Here is a 25,605-nt window from a genome sequence, read left to right as displayed (position 1 = left end):
AGGCCACTTGCGTTACACGAGCCGGTCTGTCTATTGTTTTTTTTTTTCCTTTGTGCGACGAACAGTGAGTGCTGGTACCGCATGTATAAATGCGTCCGCCCTTTGAAGTGGAATATCGGAGCTAAGCAGCCGGTTCTGCGGGGCGTCTCTTGTTACGTGACTGGCGTGTAACGGCTCCTGCTGTTTGCAGCGCGACGGGTGTCCGTTCCCGATTCGACTCGGCGAAAAGCTAGACAAGGGCTGAAAGAAAAGGATGGACGGTCGTATACTGTGCGTCTTGTTTTTCGCGGGCTTGCCTAATGTGTACGCTGCCTCACAAGGACCGTGCAAGAGCCACGTAAACTGGTTCCGGAACCTGAACGCTGTCCGCGCCTTGGTGATTGATCCATCCGTGATTGGTCGGCTCCCGTGCTGTCGTCACCTCAGGCTGCCCGATCAGGACCCGTTTCTGAAATGACGTAATAGCTTTGGGAATTCTTGGCTCGTGATAACTCAAGTGAACAGTTATATTAATCTCATTTCTTTATATGGGACCCGTATGCGACCGTACAGGACCCTGTAGCACTGACGCCAGCTGCGGATCTTGTACGATGCGAGGTTTTAAAATCATACCGAGGAGAACTCCGATTCTATATGACTCTAGCTGTGTTGATGTGTGTTCGACAGCAGAAAGCATTTTTTTGCTGAAAAAAAAATGTATTTGAGTGTACTCTTTTTTTCCTGCCACTCAATTCAAATTCATGACGTCAAGGCCGCAAAGGACTCCGTGATCGCCGTTTGGAAGCGAATGGCGGATGTAGCCTAGGCTCAGGGATCCGCCCTCATGGCGATTTGGGTATGCGCACTGTCGGCGCGCAGGCTCCCGGTGCTGATTGGTCCAGATTGATGCGGCAGGCGAGCGCGCATCTGTCGAGTACCTGGCGCCATCTAGCGCCCTCAAGGCAATCTGCGCATGCGCTCTGTCGGCGCGCAGGCTCCCGGTGCTGATTGGTCCCGATTGATGCTTGGTTTGGTTTATTGGGGTTTAACGTCCCAAAGCGACTGAGGCTATGAGAGACGCCGTAGTGAAGGGCTCCGGAAATTTCGACCACCTGGGGTTCTTTAACGTGCACTGCATGCGGCAGACGAGCGCGCATCTGTCGGGTACCTGGCGCCATCTAGCGCCCTCAAGGCGATCTGCGCATGCGCTCTGTCGGCGCGCAGGCTCCCGGTGCTGATTGGTCCCGATTGATGCGGCAGGCGAGCGCGCATCATGGCGCATCTGTCGGGTACCTGGCGCCATCTAGCGCCCTCAAGGCGATCTGCGCATGCGCTCTGTCGGCGCGCAGGCTCCCGGTGCTGATTGGTCCCGATTGAAGCGGCAGGCGAGCGCGCATCATGGCGCATCTGTCGGGTACCTGGCGCCATCTAGCGCCCTCAAGGCGATCTGCGCATGCGTTCTGTCGGCGCGCAGGCTCCCGGTGCTGATTGGTCCCGATTGAAGCGGCAGGCGAGCGCGCATCATGGCGCATCTGTCGGGTACCTGGCGCCATCTAGCGCCCTCAAGGCGATCTGCGCATGCGTTCTGTCGGCGCGCAGGCTCCCGGTGCTGATTGGTCCCGATTGAAGCGGCAGGCGAGCGCGCATCATGGCGCATCTGTCGGGTACCTGGCGCCATCTAGCGCCCTCAAGGCGATCTGCGCATGCGTTCTGTCGGCGCGCAGGCTCCCGGTGCTGATTGGTCCCGATTGAAGCGGCAGGCGAGCGCGCATCATGGCGCATCTGTCGGGTACCTGGCGCCATCTAGCGCCCTCAAGGCGATCTGCGCATGCGTTCTGTCGGCGCGCAGGCTCCCGGTGCTGATTGGTCCCGATTGATGCGGCAGGCGAGCGCGCATCATGGCGCATCTGTCGGGTACCTGGCGCCATCTAGCGCCCTCAAGGCGATCTGCGCATGCGTTCTGTCGGCGCGCAGGCTCCCGGTGCTGATTGGTCCCGATTGATGCGGAAGGCGAGCGCGCATCATGGCGCATCTGTCGGGTACCTGGCGCCATCTAGCGCCCTCAAGGCGATCTGCGCATGCGCTCTGTCGGCGCGCAGGCTCCCGGTGCTGATTGGTCCCGATTGAAGCGGCAGGCGAGCGCGCATCATGGCGCATCTGTCGGGTACCTGGCGCCATCTAGCGCCCTCAAGGCGATCTGCGCATGCGCTCTGTCGGCGCGCAGGCTCCCGGTGCTGATTGGTCCCGATTGAAGCGGCAGGCGAGCGCGCATCATGGCGCATCTGTCGGGTACCTGGCGCCATCTAGCGCCCTCAAGGCGATCTGCGCATGCGTTCTGTCGGCGCGCAGGCTCCCGGTGCTGATTGGTCCCGATTGATGCGGCAGGCGAGCGCGCATCATGGCGCATCTGTCGGGTACCTGGCGCCATCTAGCGCCCTCAAGGCGATCTGCGCATGCGCAGTGTCGGCGCGCAGGCTTCCGGTACTCCGGTGACGGTAACACGGTACACTCTATACTAAAGGTGTCTGTTATCGCCAGAACACGAGAGTCTTCCGAGACAGGTCAGTTTCGCTGTGCCCTCAGTATCCCTTTTAGATACGCCGGACGTTCTTTCAAGGAATGTTCGCCTGAAAGCATCGGTCGTCGTCGTGGCCAAATTTGTAGCACGATCGTTTTCGTTGGTGCTTGTTCTCATCGGTCTTTTACCTTTTCACCGTCGATCTTTCTTTTGGCCCGCACCCTGCGGCTGCGGACGTGCCCTTCGCTCTGCAGTCGTTCTGAGCCGGTCGTCGACAGCGGGGCGGGCTCCCGCTGCTGTTCTGCGCTTGCACTGAGCGGAGGAGCTGTTTTGCATGCGCCACAGTGTTCTGACGCCCGAAGTGCGTCATTGCACGTGGGTGCGGTCGCGCAAGCTTAGATAGGCGATCCTAATGACCGCAGTTTGCTGAAACGACCAGCGGGACATTCAGGACACTCTTGCGTTCCCAGGGTTTGTGTTCTGCCTCTATCCGGACAGAGGCGAACAACTCTGTCCAATGTCCGAAGGAAAGAAGGAAGGGGATTGAATGAAGTAAGAACGGAAGGGGAACGAAAGAGAAGCGGAAATACGGAAAGAAGGAGAGAGATAGACTGTCTTTCAAAATTTGCGTGTGGCGGCGCCGTCATGAGCTTTGTTCTGGCTTTCGCCACCGCCGTGTTGCACACGCCTGCCTTGGCCTTCCTTCTTCATTGCTGGCCGTTTCAGGTGACAGCCCCGGTGCGGCATGCTCCTTTCCTTTTCTCTGTTACCATGACGTAAGCAATGACACCACCACCACCACCACCGCCAGTCTCGCATACGGTGTTTAGAACAGAGCACTCTGTTCTTAAACGAGTGTTACCATTCAAGCGACTGTAATTGTCACGACGATACTGAGAACTAGCGCCGCCTCAACATTTCTGTGTGTATCCAACGCTTCGGTCTGTTCTACAACAGATCCGTGCATCTTACAACAGATTCCGAACGTGTTCGCTGTTAGCCACATCAGGCTAGATGCACCCCACTTCAAACTCAGTGCCGTCTGCGACGGAATCGGTGCCGTCTGCGACGGAATCGGTGCCGTCTGCGACGGAATCGGTGCCGTCTGCGACAGAATCGGTGCCGTCTGCGACAGAATCGGTGCCGTCTGCGACAGAATCGGTGCCGTCTGCGACAGAATCGGTGCCGTCTGCGACAGACTCTGTGCCTTCTACGACAGACTCTGTGCCTTCTACGACAGACTCTGTGCTTTTTACGACCAACTCAGTGCCTTCTCTATGGGACAGACTCGGTGCCTTCTAGAACATATTCCATACATCCTACAACATATTCGGTGCCTTTTACAACATATTTAATGTACGCTGCAGCACACTCGGCGTGTTCCACAGCAGATTTGGTGTATCCTTGAACAGACGCGGCGCGCTAGCAGCTGCTACGCAGCGTTTTTACCGCGGTCTCTTTTGCGAGGACTTTCCCGATTCACGTCCTTGGCCTCTCGAGTCAAGGCCCGAATCGCTGGCTCGCGTCGCCTTGGCGCTTCGGAGCCTCCGGTTTTATGTTGACATATGGGCCTTCCAAACGTATGAACGACGCTCCAAATGTAGTGCCTCCTATTTTTATATTTATTAGGAAACTGCAACAGATGGAAATGGCGCGGCAGTGCTTCTTTATTAAAACGTGATAGCGTTTGGGAGCTTGTGTCGAAGAAAAACCGGCGTCGATGACCTTGAGCGAAAAATCCACGTCAAATCCGAGAGAAGCAACCTAGGGGGCAGGTGGGTCGCCTAGGTCACGTGACCTTGCGGCGTCGTCACAGCCTGCCCACCGGATAGTGAGCAAACTGGCCATCTTGACTGGCTAAATAAATGATGAGCCCCACCGGTGGCAGCACCTTCCATCGCAGGGCAGTGGCGCATATCGCTTATCCGCTGCACCGCTGCGCCGGAATTGGTATAGGGACTCGCAGCGATCTATGAATGTAAAGTAGAAAATTACCAGTTCCGCATATTTGGACAATTTTTGTATCCACAGACAGTCATTTACTTCTTGTGTAAGTGATTGTGCGCAGTGGCCGCTCGCGCGCACTTATTTTCGGACAATGCTTGGACATTAGCGCGCGAGCGGCGCGAACTTGATTACTTTTGTATTTTGTAAATAGTGTACAAAGCTCTACCCTGTCCTTTCTCGCTGTCGCTCCCCTCTATACTTCTCCTCACTATCCTCTCCCTTTCCTTTTCATTTCCGTCGGCTGCAGCTCGGGTGCTTAAGATATTAGATAGCCATTGCCGCGGCCGGCACCACTCTTTTGCTTCACTTTTTATTTTTTTAAATAAACCACTACCACCACCACAGCTAAAGTTCCGATTTATCGAGATATACAGCCCCCATCACTAGCTGTACATTATGGCCAGTGGTGAACCACAGTCGGCGCCTCTTCACACCTTCAGCGTACTGTTACCGGGAGCCCGCCCACCGCCAATGCGCACACGCCGATTGGTCTCGATGACGCAGGCGTGCGCGCAGCTGCCAGGTACGTGGCGCCCTCAAGACGATCTGCGCATGCGCACTGACGCCGCTCGAGCTCCTGGCACTCCGGTAACGATAACGGTAACACGATACGCGATGTGCTAAATGTGACTACTGGCGCGCCACCTTGAGGCGGCCCGTCACCTCACAAATCGCGTGGCGACGTCGTTGCTCTGGTGTGTTGTTCTCCATGCAATCCATATTAAGGCGGAAGCCTTTAATGCCTCATCGTTGTAATCAGGAGCTGTCGACAAGAAATGTCACGCTTTTCAGTTGGTCGAAACGGTCGTGACGTCACAGTGCGCGAATTTCAAACGGGGCCAATTGTACTTTGGCTACTAACCATGCAACCAATTAAAGGGAACGTATAGTGATGCTCCAAGTAAGTTTGAGTTTAGTTAATTGCTTACTTAACCAATTAGTCCAATTAACCTTTCTAGTCACACCAGATAAATAAATAAAACCGAGTAAGAAATTGGCCGAGCTTGGGAATCGAACCCCGGTCTCCGGAGTGCGAGTCGAGCACACTACCACTCCGCTATGCCCGCTCTTTTTTTGTCTTTATTGCCTGTTTTGACAGATTACAACAGATCATAAACAGATGTTCTGCGCTGCACACTCAAACAACAAGAACGGACATCAGTTTCACTCGCGTGAGAAAATCAAAACTGTCTCAGGGAACACAACTCTCCCATCAACTCGATAACTTCATCTCCAAAACATAGCTCCTTGTACACTTCACGCAGCTTAAATATGTTTTTCCGCTATGCCCGCTCGATGGTTTGGAATGAACAAAGGTGCGTCTAGTGAATACGGTGTCTTCGTTCACTCCCATCTTCCTCCCTTCCCGTTAGGGCGAGGTTCAGGTGTGCACCGAGATATGCGAGACAGATACATTTCCTTTCCTCAAAAAACAATTTACTGACGAGCAAGGCGTATTTGTCCGCGTTTCAGATTGGTCCAAATTGTCGTGATGTCACCACGCGCGAATTTTGACGGGTGTCCACCGAAATATGTGAGACAGTTACTGCGCAACTTTCTTTCGTCAAATACAATTTCGACTAGTGCTACTGATATATGCGAGACAGTTAATGCGTAATTTCCTTTCCTCAAATATAATTTTCGTTTGCTTCATTACGGCCCCTCTTTCTTCTTTCACTCCACTTCCTGCCTTCCTGTACAGTGCGGCTCAGGTGTCCACCGAGACGACAGAGAATTACTGCGCCATTTACTTTCCTTAAAAAGCGTTGCGTTCGAAGGGCAAGGCATCGCGCCGAACGGGTGGTGGCGTTCAATGGACTCTGTGGCAGCGCTACAACACGCTGTCGCGTTCCACTCCTAAAGGCGAAGCTTAAGCGTCATTAATTGGCAGTTAATTAATGCACCAACAAAATGTGAAGTGAACAATCGTGTAGCAGAATGCAGCACTCAGGCTTTCGCCTTTCAGCACTTTAGCCGCTAAAGTTCCTCGTAATTTTTTATTTCACTCTTGAATTGCATGACCTGTTTTGAGCATGGCTGTTCTGTATTTATTGTCTTGTGACCACCCTGTAACGGCCTCAGGTCAACAGTATAAATAAATAAATAGAAATAAGCGGGCATCTCGGTGTACCTAGTCCGTACTGTCCAGAGAAGGTTTCAAGCGTAAAGCGCGACCTTTCGACTCGTATGGGTCGCCCTTCTGCTTACCAAAAGATGCGCTTCACTTGCCGTAAATTGCGGTACGTCACAGCTTGTCATGAATTGGGAAACTATATCGGGACCGTGACCGAAGTCGAAGCGCTGCCACTCGGCAGCGCTTGCTCTCCGACCACGATCACCGTGGTTTGCCGAAAGTTTCGACGAGGACTATGCCTAAAGGAAGAACTGGTGCTGCGACCGTTCATCCACCACGGTAATGCCGGTAAAGGTGTAAACTTCATGTTTAGCTTTGCTGGTGCTTGACCGAAAGTGTGGATTCGGCTTCAGAAATACGGCTTTTAATGCGAAAGCATCACGAGAAAAGCCGGCTTCGTGTGTGTCTACTCGCTGATGGTACAGAAAATCCCAGCGACGGCAAGAAAATAGGGTGACGTCACCAAGCGGCCGTAGGACGCACACAGCAATCCGAGCACCGCCACTTCAGCCAATCCTATACATGTCGTTCGTATATAAACTCGCCACTGGCCGGTCGACCTCCGTTCGGCGCCAGTTTTCCCGACAACATTCGTACGCAAATTGTGACGCAACCGTTTGTCGTACAGCGTTCTGGGTCGTGTCATACGACTGCTCGTTGCATATGCGCTAGTCAAATTGAAGGCTAGCTTGCGACAGGGATTCGCACCGCTTCAATTGTATGTCTGCTCAGACTGTCTTCCGAGACATTTACTGCGCCATTTCCTTTCCTCAGAAACCAATTTTCATATCAGAATTATGATGCAATCGTTTGTCGCATCTTCACTTCTACAGCCCAATCCGTTTTTCCTTTTTGCCAAGCACGTGCCGATCCAAATACGATGTTCACACTGTCCAAAGAAGCGTTCTGCAAGAAACTAGCATAGATAGTGGTGCCCCCCCCCACCTTCCTCATGTAATTTCTAGAAACTTTGTCATGTGGTACAACCGGCACAAATATCCGCAATCATAAGAAAAGAAATACCAGCTTTCAACGGCCGGGACTGCTAGGAAAAAGGTACTGCACGAGCCTTTCTTTCTTACGGTCTCCTTTTATTTATATCCCGCCCCTACGCATGAGTGCACATCACGGTCTTGGTAACTCCCCCCCCCCCCCCCCAAAAAAAAAAAAAAAAAAGAAAGCTTTCGGTGCAAGAAAGTCATCGTGAGGTGAATTGCTCTACACGGAGTCCAAAGAGCCGCGAAGTCATTTTTTTATTATTATTACCTGGTATTTCTTAGATAGCCTGCGTCATTTCTCTAGTCATCGCCTTGGCTTCGTCGTAACGGCGTTTTTTTTTTTTTTCATCTTTCGGGACCGGCGATTGTGTCGGCGCTACTGCCACGAATAGGTCGCTGAACGTGTAGAGCCAGACCTGCTTTTGTACCTTCTGACGCCAGTGGAGGTTAGCGTTGTGCATGCTTGGCAACTTGCGTTCGCCGTCACCGCGGGCGGACGGGGCGCGCGTTTCGTGCACTAAACCCCTTACCATCCCTCGGCTAGACAACCATCGTCGCGCCGCTGCGGAGCGACATGAACGGGTGGGGGGTGCGGCCATTCGTCGCTGCAATCAGACCCGTGGGGGTGTCTGTCGTCAGCTCGTTGACACGAGATGACGACGCGACGCGACTGTGATGGAGCATCGCTTCGTACCGTGAGCATCTTCTGTCTCCTCTCTCCTCTCCCGCACATTCTCTTCCTGCCTCCCTCCTGATCCTCTCCCCCCCCCCCCCCCAACCCCTCCTCTCGCCCCTCTCCTAAGCGTGTCTGCTCGCGCTGCCCACGATAGTGGTCTATGTGAAACTTGTCTCGGCGCGCTTGTTGCTGGCGTGCCCGTGGACTTGTCTGCAAATCCTAACCGGTAGTACAGCGCGCGGCAACTTCGCCACCAGTGGGAGCGATACTGCCACGCAGGCAGGCAGGCAGTCGTCCCAGACCTTCTGGAATCCATGGAAGGTCTGGGATTTTCTTGCTTACGACGCTCATTGGTTTATTTACTGCTAGTCTATAAGTTGTTGACCTACAGAAACGTGAGAGCTTCGCTATAGTTGTGGAAACTGCTGGGCAAGTGGGTACATGGCTGGCGCTTAGAAAAAAAAAAAAAAACCTCCCTTTTTTCCCCTTCGTCTGGTTTCCGCTGTTTCAGAATCATGTCATACCTCTCCGATATATTGATTTGGATGCATTTGCAATAAGATTGACCTGTAATATTTAGCGTTACCACCTCTTGCTTCAGTCACATAGATAAATTTTGTTGCACCCTGTGCTTCGTGTTGAAAAAGTAAATAAAGATGGAGCCGCTGTCTTTGTCCACTATGCGAGCGCGTCGACGACAACTTGCGCGCCCAGTCCGCGCTTTCGCTGTTGTACGTATAGCTCGCCGTGCGAAGGCCCGTTAATTCATTCGGGACGCCGGCCTCCGTGCCTGCCCGTGGCAGTTCCCGGGGTCGCCGTCGCTGTATGCAGCGAGGGGTTTCGTGGAAATAATATATCGCGCTGCTCCCACACGCCGCCGCCGCCGTGTCCAATCCGTTTGCTTTTGATCCCGTGGTCCTCTTCTCTCCACGAACTGCTCTTGTGCCGAGTGTCGCTGTGTGTAGAACGGTGCAGCCATGTTGTCGGATCGCGAGTTGCACAGACTGACGCGCCGCCACTCGGCGGAACGAGTCACTATTTCAGTGGTTACAGACGGCAGCGCTATGTCACTTGCCGTGTTGTGTCACTTATCATAGAAAGGTGCAGTTATTTATCTTCTTAGGTAGCAAGTTTCACAGACTGATGCGCCGCCACTCGGAAGCATCTCTTTCACTGGCGACAGAATACAGCCGCTCGGCCACTTGGCGTGCTGTGTCACCTGTAGTGCTTTGTGACTTGTCGTAGACCGGTGTAGCAGCTATCTTGTTGGATAGCGAGTTTCATAAGAGTTTCATAGACTGACGCGCCGCCTCTCGATGAAAGGAGTTACTATATTTCAGTGGTAATAGGCGACAGCAGCGACGGTTTTCAGCTCTGTCACATGTCGTAGAGCGGTGCAGCTATTGGAACGGGTGGTCGCGTTGTAGCGACCAGTTTCACAGACTGCTGCGCCGCCACTCGGCGAACGGAGTCACTATTTCAGTGGTGACAGACGTGGGCTAATTGTGGGCCAAAATTGAGGTGTGTGTGTGTGTGTGTGTGTGTGTGTGTGTGTGTGTGTGTGTGTGTGTGTGTGTGTGTGTGTGTGTGTGTGTGTGTGTGTGTGTGTTGTGTGTGGGAGGGAGGGAGGGGGGGTGCAGACTGTCTTGTCACCTGTGGCTCACAGAGGAAATACGAACTATACTCAGCGCTGCTCAAAATGTTTCTAGGCACCATCACTAGCTACCGGCGCCACCGTCTGTACAGATCCGCCAAGCAGCCAGCAGGTTTCACAGCGGATCGAGTGGCGGGCTTACGTATCCGGTGCTTATAATAGTGGTGAGCCGCTCCTTGGTCGTGATGCCACGCGCGATCTCCACGACTTGTCAGAGTGGTAAAGAAAGAGTGAAATCACTCTCTTTAATCAGCAACTTAGTGTTAGTCGCCGAGGAGGGAACCGACTTGTTCCATCGGGGCCAGTTGTTCCTTTAACTTGTCGGAGAGCTGAATTAGCGCACGTTTAGTTCTCAGCGAAACGCCCGTTCGTCGTTAACGCGTTACGTCTCGCTGTTAGGGGGATAACTGGGGCGGCGCCGGTTCTCGTACAGCCTCCACTGCACGTATCTCCGTCGCCGTGCGAAACTGGAAGGGCGCCAAGACGTCGCGTCCTTTCCATCTGCTCGCTCGTTATGTTCGCCGGGTTTATTTTGCCTCTCCACATCCCTGTCCCACTGCTCGAGGCATGTGTGTGTGTGCGCGTAGCCTTCCTCCCCGTCTTGAATGGAACGAGCGCTGGTTGCATAACTGGCGCGTGCAAGCGTCGCCCACGCGCGATCAGAAACGGAGGCGCGGAATGTCGTGTCCCGCGCGCTGCTCGCTGATAATGAAGCCGCTGCCTCGATGTCGGCGGCGACTTAACTACGTTGCTTGCGCTGTGTGTGCGCGAGCAAACCGGGCCACCGAAGTGGCTTGGACGGAATTATAAGCGTCGAGGAGTGCCGCGATTGCGGCTCGGTCGACTCTCGCCCGCGCAACCCGCCTTTTTTCACACGGCCGCTTTGCGCATGCGCGCATCTCCTCCTGCAGCTCCAGTGGTTGAAAACAAACCGCTAGCTTCTACTGCGCATGCGCAGTACATGTTGGTGAGAGGCGCAAGCGACAGATGGCGGTAGCTGTCATGCATACACTGTGGTGCACTTCGCAGGCGCAGTTGCGCCCCGTTGAGCCGGGTCGCACCTGCGTCTTCCACGCGCGTTTGTTTTCAACCAATAGCATATGAATTCTCGTCGCTTCCCAGAGGGCGCCACATCTTGTGAAAAAAAAGTTGGCAAAGGCTTAGCTCTGCTATGCCAGGATATTAGGGATGCAGAACTATCGGAAAATTGACTATCGATAGTATCGATAGTTTTTTTTAAACTATCGGTATAGTGTAAAAAACTATCGATAGACTATCGATTCTACTATCGATAGTATTACTATAGATAGTGTTGCTATCGATAGTATTACTAGGGACAGTACCGCTATCGATAGCAAGATTATCGATATTGAAACTGTCGATGGTAAGACTATTGATAGTAACAATATTGATGTTATGCATTTGTTGGCCAGCGATATAACCAAAACATTTGCGTTACCTGATTGGTTTGACGGTCTCATGTGGCTTAATGTCCTGTCAGTTACTCATGCCATCACCTCCATACCACACACTCGGGAAACCAAGTTTAGGATGCAGTGCTTGCGCGTTGTTGATTTTATGACCATGTTTACCTACCGGATTTTTATTTTTATTGTATTGTATCCATGCTATTTCCTCCTGTCGAGTGAACTGTAATCTTGACTATCTTTTCTTGCCTTACTAGACTACAACCGCCTGTGTATTTTGTTCTTATGAGTTCATAGAATTGATCTGTCATTGTTTCATGCCTTAAGCCACGGTAATTTTATGTTCTATCCATCATGTTGTATGTTCTATTCTATGTTCTTTCTATTAATTTATGCCGTATATCACAAAATTTTATGTTGTGTTCTGTATAGAAAATGGAATTTATTTATCAGGGTGTACTGTGAGCTGTACTGTGTATAGCATCTTTTTTTTTTTGTTTATAAGCATTGACACTGTACTGCTGCCAAGTGCATGGGGGCCTGCGGCTCTGTCAAGCTGTCGTTTGTGACAGCTTTTACTGCCGGCCTCCAGTGTCGAGCGTGTACCCTACGACACAAATAAAGAGATTATTATTATTATTATTATTATTATTATTATTATTATTATTATTGTACCGATAGTACTATATATAACAAGTAGTATCGATACGGCTATCGATAGTATTACCAATAGAACTATCGAAAGTACTATCGATAGTGCGCTATCGATAGTACTATCGATAGTCTTTTTAACCATCGATAGTTCGATAGTGACTCAACTATCGATAGTATCGATAGTTCTATCGATAGTTTTGCATCACTACAGGATATACGTAGCGTGTGCAGTGACGTCACGTGGCTCTGCGCCGACGGCAGCAGCGGCGAGGCGCGCCAGCTGTGCGCAGTGACGTCACTTGCGCATGCGCAGTATGGTCGACGGAGGGAGCACGCGAACCGGCGAGACTGTGGCTAGAGTGACTGTGGCCAATGTGGCTCACGCTACAAAAAAAAAAAAAACTGATTTAACGTGTGTGCGGGCGCTCGATGTGCTTACTGCTTAATAAGGACGGAGAAATGGGCGAGTTGGTGGGAATTCATGGTTTAAACTGCGCGCGCAGTTTAAACCATGTTCGATGTGCCTTTCCTTACCTGGCGCTGTGGCGTCTTTTCGAGGGAAAAGTGAGTGACTGCGAGAGTGAATTGTTCAGCGGAGTTGCAGTGTAGACCCTGTCGGGTATACTTTTCACACCAGGGCCGATGTGACGTAATTGTTTGCAGACCGATAGACTGGGCGTGTTGGGCGTCCCGTGAAGAGAAGTATAGCGAGGCGTTTGTGGTATGTCTGAAGTGGAAGGTGGGCATGGCAGAGAGTCGTAACGGGTTATTTGATATGGTGTGGCCGGCAGCTGGCACAGGACAGTGTTGAATGGAGGTGAGTGGGTGAGAAGCCCTTTTCGTGCCGTGGGCAAGCATAGTTGTGATGATGATGAGGGGGAGGATGAAGTGCTCGTATAGCGATCGTTCTGACGTTACTTAACGTTGAATGCTTTCTTCTTGATTCTGTTCCATTGTCTACCTAGTCAACTGACTGATCCCGGCGGTACTGAGGGCGTGAGACGCGGTCACGACCAAGGTTGCAAATGAATAGAATCGGAATAGAATAGTTATGTCATCCCGGGCTTGGGGACCTCTTTTTTGCTGGCTAAGATCCATTAGCTAGTATTCTTTTTTTTTCGCAAAATGGGATGATGATGATGATGCTGCTGAAGCCTTGCACCCTGAATAAGCCGAGCACCAGACCAAGGGAAAGCTCGTCCCCGTTGTATGACCGGTGGGCACCCGGCGGCACTGGGGATCGAACCCCACACCTCCCGCATGCGAGGCGGATGCTCAAACTATCTAGGCCACCGCTGCGGTACTTTTCGCGAAATGTACGAAACAGCGTGACATAAAGGAGAAAGACGCCTGGCGGTATTAATATTGCAGTGTTGTTCCAGTTATGCTTTGTTAAAGTTTCCATTATCGGCAAACTGAATAGGACCCCCCCCCCCCCCCCCCCCCCCCCCCCCCCCCCCTCCGAATATATCGGCGAAGTTGGCGCTGAAACTGACGCGAAGCTGCCCGAGATGGATTCGAACCTATAGGCCTGCGCGAAACCATGTAGCTTGCCCGACGATCTCCTCATATCGCTGAGCCATTTCTGCATTGTTGAGAAGTGTTTCGAACAGTTATCTTTGCAAATTTACCCCCCCCCCCCCCCCCTACCCTGATTGTTAGATATTAGGTGGCCAGACTGAGTATCGTTCATGGACCGCAGCATTAGGTAAGGTTGGAGGATGCGTGGCGACCCGGCCGTTCGGTTCTCGTAGCGACAACGTGGAAGCACAGGAAGCACAATGACGAAATTCTCCCCTGCGTGCAAACTGACTGACTGTTCCATTTAACGCTGCAGCTGCCTGTTTACGTGCTGCCCGGGCAACGATAGCCTGGTGGCAGCGTGTCGACTGCGTTGTTCCCGCCGCTCGTGTCTGTCGGTGTCTGTGTGTTTGCGCGGCGTTCTTCCCGTTGTGCCGCAGTTCCTCGTACTCCCCGCCCCCTTCTTGCGTGACGAATGGGCCCGGTCTGCGCGTCACTCACACCGGAAATGCTCTCTCACGGGAGGGCCTCCACCACCTGGGCAGGTACGCGGGGCGGACACATATATCTATCCATCCACGCTCTGCCTGCTGCTGCTGCTGCTGCTGAGCTTTCTCGTCTCAAGAGCTCGGCCTCTCCCTCCCTCTCTCCCTACCTCCGCGCCCTCGTAGCATCGCTCCTAGCCAACCGCGGCCACTTGCGAGCGAGTGCATGGTTGCGCGTGATGCGTTTTATTATTGCCCACTGTGTGTGTTTGTGTAGTATACGTGCCTTTCCCGCGAACCTTCGCGCTTCGACACGAATTCGCACCCGGCGTGTTGTGTGTAGTGTGTTTGGTGGGGCGGAGAGACGAGGGACGCTTGTTTCTGCGCCATTCTTACAGGTCCTGACAAGTTCCGCGTACGGGGCCGAAGCTGTCGAGTACGGGCCTCAGCTGGCTTGTCTGGAGCGCTATAACACTCTGAACACAAATACGCCTCTATGGGACTAGGACTGCGTTCACTTTGACCATGCTGGCCGAGTGCGTAGCCTCGCCGCCAGCGGTTTCAATACAATATGTATAGTGCATAAAAAGTACTTACATTTTTTTTTTACATGCTGTAACGCTGTTTTTAGAAAAAAAAAATTCGTTAGTTATAGCTACAAGCGATGCAACAAAACAAAGGAACGAGATCAGATGCAACATTACTGCCCGCCGCCATCTTGTTTGGTGCTGAAATTCTGGATAGTCGGCTTTTCTTCTATTTCTATAATTTTTTGTCGTTAAAAACTGTTGGAACTCGTTTTATTTGCGCTATCACCTTAAGCAATCAATTATTGTGAGTGTTTCCTTTTCCATCGGCCTCTTCAGAAATTCCGCTCATTTTCTGTCGCAATTTCTTTTTACTACGGGTGCACTTTTCTTTCCCGTTTAGCACCGCGTAGCCCAAAGTGTCACTGGGGATGCCGAAGCGCACTCCCCATAAGTGTACTTAACTTGTGCGCTTGACAGGGGTATTACTCTTTTTTTTACTCCTTTCGGTTTTGAGTGCGGGTTCGTATAATGAACAACAAGGATAATAACAAAATTGCATGACTGCTTCGATTGAGACGCGGTTCAGGCATTAGTTGTCTGTGAAACCCAGTATAGCGCTTCTAAAGTTTCGGTACTTTTGGTCCACAGAAAGCGCTGTATATAGGCCAGCTCACAGCTGTGTACATTGCGCATAGCATATTCCCGTGGGAACAAATAAAATGCGAACGAGGCAGTTAAAACTGCGTAGTAAAAATTGTTGAAGAAATTGGAAGCGGTTGCCCGACTTTCGAAATTATGATTATAGCCGCGTTAGTGGATTCTCCTGCTCTGAAATCTTGCGTTTGAACAGTCCCATTCTCGTTTTAATTTGTCCAAGCCTGACTATAGTCTAAAACAGCAATACGCGTATAAGGGAGTGAAAAGGTGTTCGCTAGATGACAGCGTACTTCCTTTTTATAGTGCAGGCTAGCACTTTAAGTACATGATTCATATAGTATATAGTATGTACTTTTTATTCTTCTAGAAGGTCATTTTAAATGTCTCCATTGCCTTTTTGGGCTTTTAACATCTTACCCGCTGTCTCTTATACCGCACTTAGTTGCATCAGTGGGCCCTATGCTTGCACCTCCATTGTATCACGGTGCCTTATTGCACTGTTAACAGTCATCTCGTCGCGGCTCTGTGCCTAAATACACCCTCAGAGCCGCGTAGTGCCCGGATTCCAGATTGCGGTCGACAGAGAGCGTTTGCCTCGCGTTCCTACAGGATGATGGCGGTGCAGTCGCGCATCAAGGCATGGCCTCTGTACTGGTTGCGGCGCTTTTCCCTCCCTGTTTATTCTTACTCCGCTTATAACCCGAGCCTTAGATAACGCCCCCCCCCCCCCCCCCCCTTCCCCCTTTCTTCTTTGCTGTCGACGGCATTGTCGATGACAGGATGCATACCCGGGCGGAGCTGTGGTTTTGGTGCTCTTACCGGGAACGGGCATCGCACTGTGATTGCGTGTGGAAAGGGGGTTGCGGCGGCTAGCTTATACAGAGTGTGGTACGCTGTATATTCGGATCGTCCCTCAAGCACTGGGTCGCCTCGGCGCGCCGGCGCCCGGTCTTCTCATGTTACGCCTCAACGTTGACTGACCCCTGCCCTCTGCCCGGAAAGTGAAAGGAAACAGAGCTGTGTAATCTGCCCGCATGTGCGATTTGCGCTGTCTCTGCTTGCGACGACGCCGACTGTCAAGGCCTATGTCCCTGCCCTTTTATTATGGTTATTAAAGTGTTTATGGTATAGCGGAGATGCACTAAGATGTACTAGCGTGGACGGCTGGTCGGGCATACGTCCACTGTATGCTGAAACTCGCCGTTATTGGAGAGTGCCTACTGCGTAGACTGGAGTGAGAAGTTCGCAGATCACGTACGCTACGTAGTGACGTGTACTGGTGAGCATTGAATCGCGCTCTCCGAATACGTTCGGTTTTCGAAAGGTGCGGGAGGTGGCCACAGTTTTGTGGAGCCGCAGCGCCAAGGGCAACTAAAGGCCAGGTACGATTCTCCGAATACAACCAGGGGTTTAACTGTCTTGTAAAAAAAGAAAAGTTCGCTATTGGCTGGAAGTGGCAGATTCGCGCCCCTTTTTTCTTCTAGGAGTTATTTTGCCCAGAGTGACATCAGACAAGTCGACTGGAAAGTGTTGGCTGCTGAGAACAGGTTGACATCAAACTTCTGAGCTCCATGTGCGCTCTTGAAAAAAAAAAAGGTAGTAAGTGCAGCAGTTACTTACTGTGACTTCGTTTGACTACTTTTTTATTAACTATTGGCTACCCTTTTCAAGGTATAGTTAGTAAAAGTAGCCCTTGCTATTTTTTTACCAACTATGGGTGTTACTACCTGTAGTTAGTGACCGTTCCTTTAACCCTAAGGTAAAGTCCAAGAATATAACTAGCACAGACTGTCTTGCCAATAAATTGGTTTTGTAATTAAACATTTCTGTAGGGGCGTGCGGTTAGGTATACTAAGCTGTTTCTATACAATCTCAACTTCATAATTAACGCTGGTATCTTAGCCCGGCCGCTGCGGCCGAATTTCGATGAAGGCGAAAATCTAGATGTCCGTGTTCTGTGCGATGTCAGTGCACGTTAAAGAACCCCAGGTGGTCGAAATTTCCGGAGCCCTTCACTACGGCGTCCCTCATAGCCTGAATCGCTTCGGGACTTTAAACCCGAATAACGAAACCTGACCAAACCTTAGCTCAGCGGTTAAGAACCACTAGCCCGTATACTGAGAGTGAGATATGGGGAGTATATAAGACTGAGAAAGATTTACTCGCGCACATGCACGCGTAGTGCGTGTGTGGGACCCCTTCTGGTTTGTGCTTTTCTTGCATTCCGAACCTTTGTGTGCGCCCGGTAAGGTTATTTGATGCCATCACTTCGCACAATTTGTCCATGTAATGCGCAGTAAGCCTAAACCTAAGTGTGTGATGACATTTCCAGAACGGCTTGCTCTGGAGCAGACTATATACGGAGAACTGTGTCCTATTTACGCGGAGGAGTGAACTTGAGGCGCAGAGCAGCCAGTGGGAGACGTCTTTGAAGAACGCAGAGCTCTGTACTGAAGTGCGGCACATTTCTGGTGGTAGGGGTTCCTGCAGCCACGTGGTTACAGCTCTCGCCATCATCTATCTTCCTTCAGAGTGAAGGTTGTATGGAAACTTCCACCCCGTACCAGCTCAGGGCGGCCTGTTCTTTCTCCCGATTGCGAGCCATCTGTTTCTCGTATAACAAACGGCGAGTATTTTCGGAGCGCCAGTCGTCTTGTCTTTCGCGTGCTTTGCGTCTCTCTGCCCTTGGTGGCAACCGGACATCCTTGCTCCGACCGTGACAGTCCTACACTGCCAGTTTTGCTTATCCTTTCCTGTGCGTTTTCGGACGCCCCGAACAGCGGGGAAATAACCCGAACCCCATACAGTCGCTGAACCCTGATACACCGAATTCTCCTTGCAAAGACATCGCTGTTATACTTCCACATCACCAGGGAAGACAGAAGTCTGCAAGTTTTAGTGCGACAGCAGTAGAAGCCTCATGGAGCCAAAATGCGTCGTCGGTCATAAAATTCGCTCATTTGCTGCAGGGAAGGACGTCATCAGACCGGATAATTCCCATTGGCTGGAGGGAAGTCACGTCACCAGACCGGGTGATTCCCATTGGCTGGAGGGGAGTGACTTCACCAGACCGAAAAAATCCCATTGGTTGGAGGGAAGTGACGTCACTAGACCGGAATATTCCTATTGGCTGGAGAGAAGTGATTTCACCAGACCGGTTAATTCCCGTTGGCTGTAAGGGAGTGACTTCACCAGACCGGATAATTATCCTTGGCTGGACGAAGGGCCCAGTGGACATTGAAACTCCGTTGGACGTCCTGCGGATGTCCAAGATGTCTGCAGGACGTCCATGGGAGGTTAAGTGCCCATCGGGGGGATGTCACCAGACCGGAAGTGGTGTCACTTCCTGTAAAGGCATCAGCCGCTTCTAATGCTATCGCATTGCCAACACTCAATAGGGGTCCCTGTCAATTCTTTTTTCCTTCCCTTATCCTGCATCCTCGCAATGAACTCTCTATACACATGGCTAGCCGACGTTTTCCACTTTCTTTTTCCCATCGAATTCCACGCGCAAACCAGTTCGGCCGTGTGGTCGATATTATCCCTCGGTCCGCGAATTGCGCACAACTTCGGAGTACCTGTGTACTGGGAAGCAAGGAGCGCGGGGGAGTGGGGTGATGGCAGCAGGCCATTGCTCTGTTCAAATAGTGTGCACGCACACACATGCGCGCGCACTCGGTGTCTTGGTAAGTTGCGTAGGTCGCTCAGCGGGCCCTCGCTATGCAAGGCGGCCGCCGGTCGCCGCTTGTCGGTCGTGCCGTGGGCGTCGCTCAGGATCCCCTTCACGCCGCTGTCCTGCACTGTGTTTGTTTTGTATTTTTGTTCATGTTCTCGTTTCCTGTCCAGCGGCCATGGCGTCCCCCGAGCGCCGCGCGGTCAGCGTCCGGCGGTGCGTCGCCCTTTGTTTTGTCTTCGCGGCTTTTTTTGTGTGTGTGGGTACTTTACGCTTGTGTGGAGCTAGCCCACGCTGGGGCGGCGCGATCTTGCGAGCCGCCGTCGTCGTTATCGCGCCGCCGCCGCCGACGACGAACAGAAATAGAGCGACGGCAAATATAACACCGTGCGCCGTCTCTTCCCTTCCTTCTCGCCCTCGTTTTACGTGACCCGTGGTATGGAATAGGCGCAGCAGGCGTCTGGGTACACCACCCGGTGCTGTTGCCGGAGACCCCTCTTTTGTGCGAGATCCCACCGGGTGTATCGTCACTGCGTATTGCCTTTTGCAGAGTAGTGTATGCAGACCCAAGCTTCGTATCCGAGAACCAAACCTTTTAATTCCGATTTCTGATGAAACTAATAAGGGAAAAAATACAGTGTGCTTCTTACTCGGAAACTAACTGTCTACATGCATGCTAATCATGTTCGCTTTTGTACTGTTTGCACTTGTATACGTGGTGATCATCATCATCAGCCTGATTACTCCCACTACAGCACAAAGGCTTGTCCCATGTCTCTCCAATTAACCCTGTCCTTTGCCAGTTGCGGCCACCGTATTCCCACAAACTTCTTTATCTCATCTGCCCACCTAACTCTCTGCCGCCCCTGCTACGTTTGCCTTCTCTTGGAATCCACTCCGTTACCCTTAAAGGTGCACTGAAGAGGAATCTGAACTCGTCTTTTTGCCGCGGGAGCTCGATCTACACGTTCTTAGCATTCTTAGAAACTTCGATTTATTGCCCTGTGTGGCTGATTTTCCTAATTAAATCGAATTAACGTCCGGCTCCCGCCTTTTTTTTTAATTCTCCCTCGTACGGTGGGCGGAGTCGACCAACGCGTGGAGTGCCTTGCAGCCAGCTCCTTGGAGGCTTTGCTTTCGCTTTATTTTGTTTTTTTAGGTTTCCGTGAATAAATAGTTTCATTAGCAGATAATATAGCCGCAAAATAAGCCCGCAAAAATAAAAATACGCGCGGTCTATTTGCTTCTACGGACTGCTACGTATTACTCCGCCGATGGCAGAGCGGCAAGCCGCCGCGGGACTGGCTGAAAGGCACTCCACGCGTTGGTCGACTCCGCCCACCGTACGAGGGAGAATTAAAGAAAAAAGGCGGGAGCCGGACGTTAATTCGATTTAATTAAGAAAATCAGCCACACAGGGCAATAAATCGAAGTTTCTAAGAATGCTTGGAACGTGCAGATTGAGTTCCCGCGGCAAAAAGCCCATATTTTGCGTGGTATACGTGGTATGGATCAGTAACGGCGCCGTAGGTAGGCGGGCCACCCCCCCCCCCCCCCCCCTAAAATTCCGAGCGCTAATTCCTTCAGGCCCTAACGGAGTGTACTTATTCTCATAATGCACCCTTAAGTAAGCTCTCGCCGCTGCATATTGTTGGCCTTTATTTACTTTCGTTTCTTTTTACAGTCTGGTCTTTACGATGAGGAATGCCTCCCCAAAATTTGTGTCCGCCCCCCTTTGTGCTCTGCGCTTATCCACTGCACATATCTGGGCGCCCTCCCCTGATACGGACGAGTACAGTTACTACCAAAAGTAACCGGGCTGCATGGTTTGCTTTTCAATCGTTTAGTAGGGTCCTCACGGCTTTCATCCTAGTTACGGCTTTCCTTGTAGTCGCAAGTGAATACCCCATTGTGGTTCATGTATAGTGATGTCTTATGCAACCATGCTAAGACGAAAACCCGCAACGAACATTTAGGCGTCCATACTCCTTTAAAATAGTGCTCCTTTAAATACTCATTTCAATAGTGCTGGAAGCTATGCCATACTGGTTAGTGAAGATTGGTTTGGTTTAGGGGGTAACGTCCCAAAGCGACTCGGACTATGAGGGACGCCGTAGTGAAGGGCTCTGGAAATTTCGAACACCTGGGGTTCTTTAATGTGCACTGACACCGCATGGTACGGGGGCCACTAGCATTTCGCCTCCATCGAAATTCGACCTCCGCGGCCGGGATCCAACCCGCGTCTTCCGGGTCAGCAGCCGAGCGCCGTAACTACTGAGCCACCGCGGCGGCCGCTGCCACAGCTGGCACTATTTTTTGAGAATGTTGCATTAATGTTAAATGTTTAATGTTAGGCGAAAGTTATTCCGATGCTTATATATAACATTACAGAAACGTTATAAAATAAGGACATTTGGAACATTGAATTAACGTGTGACCAAAACAAAAAAAATTAACATTACTGTAATGTCGCGGTGCTGCCTGGGAAGAAACAAGCAAGGGGGAAGGTTAAATTTGCTCGATATAACGAATTATGTCATTATCTTTGCACTGAAATAGCACACGTCGTATGATTATTGTTCGTCCAGAAGAATACTAACTGTCCACAAGAAAGATAAAAGTGGGCTTGTGATACATTGAAATTAGGGGGGGGGGGGGATTGAGAACACAGGAGAAGCGGTAGCCATTTTTTCGTAGTCGTCAGTGTAAGTCGTCAGTGTAAGTCGTCAGTGTTTGGAATTGAGGAGTGCCTTCAGAAAAATAGGGAGATATGTACACCCTCCCAACCCCCTTGTGGGAAATCGCTGCATGTGAAGCAGTCATTGGCTGAATGCTCATCGCATGCTCCCTTTTGTAATGCAACTACGTGTACATAAAATAGATGTCTGTTGGGTCTCCGTAGCAGCACGGTACCCGCTGCAAAGAAGCCGATATTAGTGCAGAGATTCGGACGTTCCCGGGTTGGGGCTGAATATGAATAAGGGACTGACTGCTGTTAATTGTAAAGGGAATAATGTTGAGTGACACATTTTGAGTAAGGAAAATATTCAAGCGTATAAGACAAGTATTGTGTCTCCAAACAGCTGCGCGCTGTTGGATATGTTAATTGAGATTATGCCTTAGATGTAGATTGTTTCATATATATTCCTCTGGGTATAATCCAGTCCACATGTTGCATGCTTTCGTTTTGGATGTATACGTCTGTGCTGTGTCCCAAGTCTTGAAACCCGTGGTCTCCTCGTCGCTGGAAAGCCGCTTTCTTTCACGTCTTTTTTTCAATCATTCGTTCAATCATTCCTCTGACTCGCAGTGACCTCTCCGCGTAACGTGTCGGAGGGGGTTTTTACCTTTAGTTTTTCCCGACGTGCTCCCTCTCCGAGTTGCTCCGAAAAAGTCGCGCGACTTGAAATACGACCGAGATGCGTGACGGATTATGCGCGCCTCGTTTGCATGCATAGTGTCGAGGAAGACGCGCGGTAACCGAGCGCTCCACGCCCCTTGCTCCGGTCTGGACGAGGGTCGCGAACGCTTGCTCGTGCTACTGAGTGACGGCCGTGGGCGTTGAAAAATGGTCCGTCGCTCTTTTTTTTCTTCTCCTTCTTGTTTTTGCTTGAGCGGCCTGTCAACGTTACGGAGATTGAAATCTGTCGGCCCCCTTCCTACCGGTTTCGACCGAAGAGACGCGCTTCGATCGCGGGTGAACTGTGGAGTTCTTGCTCTGTCCGAATTCGAAACTGTTCATTACCTTCTTTTTTTTTTTGTTCTTCTTTCTATTGCAATGACTGAAAGGCAAGCAGAACTGCGAGCTTCAACAAATGGGATTCGTTTGGGCAGTGGTGGAAACATTTATTGCCAATATTACAGATGTTGGGCCCCGTACATGACACTTGGAATTTGGAAGTCATCCCCATGTATAGAAGCCTCCTTACAAAGCAGATAGAGAGAGCGCTGGTAATAACCTTGCGCTGGTCCCGATCGGAAACGTACTGGTGAGTAGGCGCTCTGGTGCGGGAGGATATGGGAGTCGCATCAGTCGTTGCACGGCCCCTCCTCCAGATGTCGCCCCTGCTCGCGGCTTCTTTGGCGCATGTTTCTTTTATGCAATATGCATCAGTCGTCGTCTCCTCGGAGCTTTGTCATTCGATTGGCCTAGTATTAATTGAAGTAGGAGTTCGTCATTCTGTTCCACCTAACTCTGCAAAAAACCCGTAGGTTACTAACCACGTTGGTTGAGACCATCCTTTCTCGTTAAAGCGCGTCAATCGAGAGAGACATACAAGTTTGTTCGCACAACTGCCCGACAGCCGATTAAAGAGCGGCCTAAGTTATTCGCGGAGTGATGCACCAGTAGTTTCCGGAGATACAGACCGCAGCTGGTGAGCGTCTTTCCAGCGAATGGACAGGGTTTGGAAGAAAAAAGGATGGAATGTTGCGACTGGGCTGTTTCGGGACGTTGGGGAAATGCGGGTATTTTTATCAAAAATTAGTGGCACAACATCCCTTTTGTGTACAGTGCCAAGCGCCTGTGGTGACAGTGCACGTGCAAGCTGTGCGTAGGGTCCCAAACAGCACCAGACCTCCTGAGGACGTCCTCAAATGCTACGTGTATTCTCAACCTGAACAGGACGTCCTCCGTACCCTCGAGTCCGAGCCCTCAGGACCAAACGTCCTCAGAAGGATGTCCTCATTTTGTACGCGGCTCGGCGATGCGAAGATGAATTTCTCAAATGTCCCAAAAACGTCCTCTCGCAGGACAATATTGTGGCACATTGCACTGAAATCTAGCCAGCTTTATCTCGTACAAGCGGCTGGCTCTGAAGAAACTGCAGGTTTAATTGAAAGAACTATCAGTGCAATAGGAGGTTATAAAGAGAGTAATTTTCACCAAAGAAATGTTGTCTTCTATATATATCTTAAAATACATTTGCTCTTTAACCAGGACTTGTCCACTATGTATGTTTCTCGTGATGTTGGGCGGTTAGATTTTTAGGCTCATGTTGCCTCAGTGACTTTACCATTGAGGTGGCAGAATTGAAGCCTAGAGCTGTAATCGTTGTTGTATGAAAAGAATGCACGAAAACAGTCCCATATGGGCATTTACAGATATGTTGATCAGACCAGTCAGTCTTGCTAAGCGAGGCCAAATTCACTTTTACGAAATTTGTTTTTGTCAGAATCCAGCACAGAAAGAGGGAAAAAAAAGCTGTTTCAAAATTCTTGTGAATGCTGCCCACGATGATGAAAGAAATAACCCACATTCTCCGCGCCAAATCGTCATCTTATATCTTAAAAACAAAGTCCTCGGGGGCAAGTTAGATTTTCTTAGGTTTGTGCTGATGTCGGACAACAGGACCAGATGAGGACTTGTCGAGAATTAGTAGAGGACATTCTAAGGAATGTCCTAAAAAATAATTTTCAGGACGTTTTTAGGGTGGAGTTGAGGCTTCGTTTGGATGGTTTGGTTGAGGCGGGGGGGGGGGGGGGGGGGAGCGGAGGCTGTAGCAAATGACCCTCGTCTTTCTGGTACACGCCACGGGTTCTTGACCTCGGCACATTAGGGCTTCGCCGCAGGTTGGTGACGCCTACTGCTCGATCTGGAGACGCCATTTGGTAGTTCTGGACGCCTCGAAGATACGAAAATGCTACTTTCAGTGACGACATTTTGGTGTTATTGCGAACTCGAGCCGTGACCCAAAATGGCGCACATGTCGCCGACCTGGAAAGGGATTCTGGCATCACGTGTGCACTCCCCCACGGGCTGTACTTGGTGCCCCTCAGGTCAACTACCCACTTGACGTCGTACCACCGCCTCTTAAAGCATAGATGCGGCCCGGTTCACCGTCGTGCCGACTCGAGGCGTGACGTCATCCGCCGGCGTCACGTGTCTCGCCCTTGAACGCAGCTGGTGGGACGGTCGCGACTGCTGCAACTACTGTTGCTGCCCTCGAAAGGAAGTTGTCGCACTGACGCGGATGGTGGCGGGACCGTCGGAAAAGGGGGAGCGCGGGCATTTAATTGCTGCGCGCGTACGTACGTTTTTGCCGTGGGCGCGAAGAATGCGCTGGGTCTAAGGCGTCGGCGGCTTGACTTTAGTGCTTGTGTGTTTACCAGTATTCGAAAGTCGCGACAGCTAAGGGTCCCGACTGGAGGAACGTTTGGTTACCGGACGAGTGTTCCGGCCTTGCGTACGTCTCAAAATGTGCAGTGCATCACTCCGAGTCAGTTTCATTTATTTGGATTCAGTCAATTTTTGGTCCTTGATGCCCGCGCGAAGGTTTTAATTAGTGCGAAAGCACTGTTGGCCTCCTAACCTGGAAAATGCCGGTGTGGTGTGAAGCCTCTGGCTAGTCACGTGATGCGGGAAATAAACGAATCAATGTTTGGCGATGGCTATGCTGGTTTGGGGTGGGGTCATATTGGCAGTGATAAAGGCCTTTAGGTGAACGGGCTTCAGGGTGAAGGCCTTCAAGGCAAATGCCTTTAGGTCAAAGGCCTTTACGATCCACACTTCATTGTAAAGGCCTTTAGGTCAAATGATTTGTTTTCGCATTCACAGCATGTGAGAATCCATTCAAAAATTTTCATGAAGAACTTATCATAATTACTCCTTTCTGTGTGGTATAAAATCACTGAGAATAAAGGAAAAGAAAGTGGCTTTTGCAGCTGCGATATGCTATAGCCTTTCATTGTAC

General features: G+C 51.0%; 1 protein-coding gene across 3 annotated transcripts in view; it reads left to right on the top strand.

The window, feature by feature from the left end:
- The window catches only part of Kank (KN motif and ankyrin repeat domain-containing protein 2 kank), a 60,756-nt gene that overhangs the window by 8,773 nt on the left and 26,378 nt on the right, over positions 1 to 25,605 (top strand). The window lies entirely within an intron of this gene.

The sequence above is a fragment of the Amblyomma mixtum genome, chromosome 1, assembly GCF_055824585.1.
Source record: "Amblyomma mixtum isolate Tamu chromosome 1, ASM5582458v1, whole genome shotgun sequence".
Taxonomy (NCBI): domain Eukaryota; kingdom Metazoa; phylum Arthropoda; class Arachnida; order Ixodida; family Ixodidae; genus Amblyomma; species Amblyomma mixtum.
Note: the sequence above shows the minus strand (reverse complement) of the source record. Positions and strands in the feature narration are given on the sequence as shown.